Source organism: Pipra filicauda, unplaced genomic scaffold (genome assembly GCF_003945595.2).
Source record: "Pipra filicauda isolate LSUMZ 115617 unplaced genomic scaffold, ASM394559v2 scaffold31_size4109673_pilon, whole genome shotgun sequence".
NCBI classification, from domain to species: domain Eukaryota; kingdom Metazoa; phylum Chordata; class Aves; order Passeriformes; family Pipridae; genus Pipra; species Pipra filicauda.
The window spans coordinates 3,866,161-3,871,015 of record NW_024104443.1 but is presented as its reverse complement, the minus strand read 5'-3'; the positions used below and the strand labels follow the sequence as shown (position 1 = coordinate 3,871,015).

Genomic DNA, 4,855 nt, shown 5'->3' with positions numbered 1-4,855 from the left:
CTGCACTTCTCTGCACACACTTACAAGATGAGCATGCACTCAATGCTGCCTGGTTTGTCTCCTTTCAGAGGGAGTGGTGCAGGACCTCAGGGCTTTGTGCAATGAAAATCTATCAACACTATTTTGAAATATATTCCCCTTGTCAGGCATGTTAGATAAAACAAAGGAGGAGGGGCAGATGCTTAGGAGGATTTTCTCTTTACTAAAACATTTCTCCCTTTTCTAACATTTGAGAGAAGTCTTAATCCCAGCACTACTATGACAGACACATACCACAACAGTCAGAACCATACTGTCCTGTTATAAAACCAACTTAAAAAGCAGAACATTCTGTAGTTTCATTTTCTTTCCACAGAGGACATTTCTGTATCTACAGCACACCAAAATTTCTGTACCACCACTGACACATTTAACATCAGAAGACAGTTTTACTGGCAAATTGGGTCGTCATTGATTTCATTTTATTAAAACAATGTTGCTGCTACATTCTGTCTTCAGTCATGAGGAAGTGACAGAAAAACCTGAGCACTGGGGAAATGTGGTAGTTGTATTTAACAAGTGAGGGATCAATTGGAGTTATTACAAGGAATAATTTCAAGTATGACAACTGTGAAGAAAAGACAAAAAGAAGGGAAACAGAATTTTATCCTCAAAATAACTTTAAGTAATTTCTTTTCCTATCCTAATAGCTTGCATATTGTGTGCATGTTTAGACTGTAAATTATAACTCTGAATTAACCTTCTTGTTTTCCATTCTTTGGTTATTTGCCTTTTCCAGCATCAGCTTTTTCCAGAAATTCACCTTCTCTTCTTTCAACTTCCTGGCTTTCTTTTGTTTTAGATTTATCTGCAAGTATTCTTCATTTAGGTTGTAAGATGGCCATTCAACCAAACCCTCTCCATTAGGATTTCTGTAAACAGCAAGAAAGAAAGAGTGAATGCCCTTTTCAGGCACAGGGAAGCTCAATCCCAGAAGTCAGCCCAGAGCACTAATGTCTCATGACTCTCATGATTCTTACCCATTTCGAGCAAAGTTAGCCCAGTACTTCATCAGAGTTCTACTGAGGTTCTTTTCTTCCTCTGTAACTTCACCTGAAAGGCAAAATACAAAGTTATTATGTGTGGCAAAATCAAGACATTACTACTACAGGAGCAGAATTTCTGTCTGTGAAAATGCTGCAACAACTTCTCAATTGCAACAGAGACACGACACCTGCAAAATGTTAGTAATGCAGCATCACGAGATTTCAGCACTTCCTGAGTGACATAATTATCCTTATTCTACAATCAGGGAATTTGGGAACAAGGAAACAAGGGGATGTGCCTGTAGCTTTCCCAGAAACCAGAAGCAGAACCAAAAACCCCCATGTGTTCTGCCAGGACAACTCAAGAAATGGGCCACATGGTTTAGCTTCCTGGATCTCATTCCAGCTTTGTGGGACTGAAATCCTCCCTATTATTCGGAGCATGATGAGGCAAAGATTTCTCCATTCTGATATGAAGTGATGTCATTTCTCAGCACTTCAAGAATATTCATTTATATCCAGTGACACACAAGCTCAATGTATCACCAGGGGAAAATAATTGCAGTGTGTTATTAATTATAAGTGCATCTCCACACATTAAGAAAAATATTTGTTATCTTATTGCCCTCGGTAAATTCAGGCAAATAGGAAATGAACTGTACAGTGTTTCCTAGTGTAGCAAGTATGTAGGTAAAAAAATAAATATAAAATATAAGCAAATCAAAAGGCTCTAGTAACAGATTAACAAAGGGTTTTACAACATAGCTGGATTGCTCCAAAGTTCAATGGAGTAAAAGGAAGCACTTTCAATTATGTAAGCTTTGAAACAGACTATGAACTACTGTTCAAATGGCAAAAATAACAGCAGAAAAAATTGTGAATTCACTTAAAATAAGTAGAATTTCTGTGTTTCTTTGTCAAAATAAGATCTGTCCTAATTGGTTTCATGGGAAAGAAAATACACCATCCTGAGTATTATTGTTTTAGGCATATATAATTAAAGCATATTGCTAGATTCACAATATTCCTTAGGATGTGGCATCGTGTATCTTAACTGTTCAGTGATTGGCAAATTCATTTGGAATGGATCAATGTGGGATTCTGCCTGAAGGAACTTCCCAAACCTCATGAGAATGTTAGGACTACACCCTTAATCCTCCTGCAATGGACTGGTTTCATTTTGAATAAAATGCTTATGTATTAATTGAGTCATGGGGCAAAATAGTCTTTAATCTAAGCATTAGATCCTCCTGCAGAAAATGAAACACTGCAGTCCCAAGCTTTGCTCTGAACACAACTGGAACAGTGTCTGCAAAAGAGACCAAGTCCCCCATTCCCTGGAGCCTGACAGCCCCTGGGATTTCCAGGGAAGGAGGAGACACTAGCTTGAACTCCTCAGGAAAAGAAGATATCTAGATTTCCTGCTGCCCAAGCACTCTGCCAATCCCCTTTCAAGCTTAATTGATCTTTCCTTCAGTTTATTTTTCAGCCAAAGCTATTTGGCAAATTCATGCACAATGCTGGTCTAATGGCATTGAGTTTTTTAGCAAATGTCCTATTGGCTAAATTGTTAACAATATGTACAACTTACTGTGCTTCAGAATGAGCAAACTGTACCTGACAGATTGGGGAAGACAAATAGTGTAAAACAAGTTCTGCAGGAGAAAGGGTCATGCTTTGGTCTCACTGTTAAGAGAGGCACTTTAGTCTGATTAAAATATGTAATAATGCCAGTTACAAGACTAATTTCCATGTGAACATTTATGACTATTTCTTACTGCACAGCTGAATTTCTCCTGCCAGAAAGGGTCCTCCAAAGACAAAGCCAACTTCATCCCCGTGGTCAGCCTTCACATACTCTGGTTTGCTGTCCCAGTGTGAACTGGGACGGTGCTGAAACTCAAAGAAGTAGGTAGGGGCTCCAGACTCTAGAAAATGTAACATTTAGAGAGTTAAAGAGATGCATAAAGTACAGTTGACATCAGCTGTTTAAAATACCACTTTAAACATGCCCAAAGCTTTATACTGGCCACATTTCTAATGTAATGTCACATTCAAATATGTACATTTTTAATTCAAAATTAAAAACTCACAAAAAAAAAAAAGAGTCGAGGCTCACCACAGGAAAACTTACAGAAACCACAATAACACCAAATTATTTCCAGTTCTGGGTATCTTGGCAGGGTTTGTCAAGATTTTTTGAAATCTCCAGACCACAGAGCTGCTGACTTCTGAAGTAGCTGTGGGCCAAAGGGCAAAGGTTGCTTTGATATATTTTAATTTTTAAGCCTGTAGTTCAGTTAGCAAACATTTATCTGTGTTATCACGCTCTGGTCTCAATATATTGTGATTATGAGCACAGTGGAAGACACTAGGACAAAGATGAAGGACCACACACAACCCTGCAGACCTATATCACTCTTCATCCTCAAGTTCTGTGCTGGTTTAAGAGTTAACCAGCAGGGGAAATGAACTCAACTCAAAGGAGAGATTATAAGTCAGAATAACAATTTATTACAATAATACAGTAAGTACAATCATACAAACAAACAATTGGTGTTAACCCACAAAACCCAAATGTATAACCCAGTACCCTGGGGCATGAACAGCGTGGTGTTCCTTGGGCCCCGCTTGAGTCCAAAGTAAAGGGAGAGGGGAAGAACCTGCTGGTGGGAGAGCTGTTGCAGTCTGGTCGAAAGTGGTGATTGCAGTGAGATGCTGGGGGGAGAGCTGTTGCAGTCTGGTCAAAAGTGGTGATTGCAGTCCAGTGATGGTCTAAGTCTGGTTGAGAGCGATGAGCTGCAGCCTTCCTCTGGATCCCACGAGGGGGTTCAAAATGTTCCAAGACTCCAAGATTATATATCCTGCAGTTCAGGCAGGAATGCTCAGCACTTCCCTCAGGGCGGGGAGTTCCACAAAGGGTGTGAGGACAGGAGCATCCTCCTATCTCACAGGCCTCTTAACACCTAGTTTATAGCCTGAGGAGTCAGGCTCTATGGGCAGATGGTGTAAATGGTTCATTGATAACAGTTTCTGGGAAATGGCATGGAAGGCTATAGAATACACAGTTTTGGGTTACACCCATACCCTGATGAACTGGTCTCAGTTGTCCTAACTAGGACATTATCCACCCCTTATTCTATGCCATCCATGTCATGCCCAAATTAACCCCCTTTAAAAAACTATATCCCTTTAAAACTATATACATATATATATATATATATATATATATACAATGAAACATTACAGACCATTCTCACTCAAAATTAGGTCCCCTTGTGGTACACAACGTGTCTCCCCATCTTTTTGCATTACCCACCAGGTGGAACCAGGTCCTTGAGCAAAAACAATCCCTCGGATGGGTTTGCCTTTGCTTGAGGTGGGACTAATCCAAACAGTCTTCCCTAACATTCCTCTCATATGTACCACGGGGACTTTATCTCCATCTACAGTATGCAAAAGTTCTGATTGGGCAGGGCCAGCTCGATTGATGGAGCCTCGGGTGTTGACCAACCAGGTGGCCTTTGCTAAATGCAGCTCCCAGTGTTTGAGAGTCTCCCCACACAGTGCCTTCAGGGTGGTTTTCAGCAGTCCGTTGCACCGCTCAACTTTTCCAGCAGCTGGTGCATGGTAGGGGATATGATACACCCACTCAATGCCGTGCTCTTTGGCCCAGGTGTCTACGAGGCCATTCTTGAAATGGGTCCCATTATCAGACTCAATTCTCTCCGGGGTGCCGTGTCGCCACAGGACTTGTTTTTCAAGGCCCAGGATGGTATTCCGGGCAGTGGCATGAGGCACGGGGTATGTCTCCAACCATCCAGTACTCC

General features: G+C 40.9%; 1 long non-coding RNA gene across 1 annotated transcript; it reads right to left on the bottom strand.

The window, feature by feature from the left end:
• Positions 1-439: 439 nt before the first annotated feature.
• On the bottom strand, positions 440-3,433 carry LOC113997955. The gene is made up of 4 exons (XR_003544289.2): positions 3,160-3,433; positions 2,804-2,953; positions 1,020-1,092; positions 440-911 (listed from the first exon to the last, which is right to left on the bottom strand). It is a non-coding gene; the product is annotated as an uncharacterized LOC113997955 (long non-coding RNA).
• Positions 3,434-4,855: the final 1,422 nt, after the last annotated feature.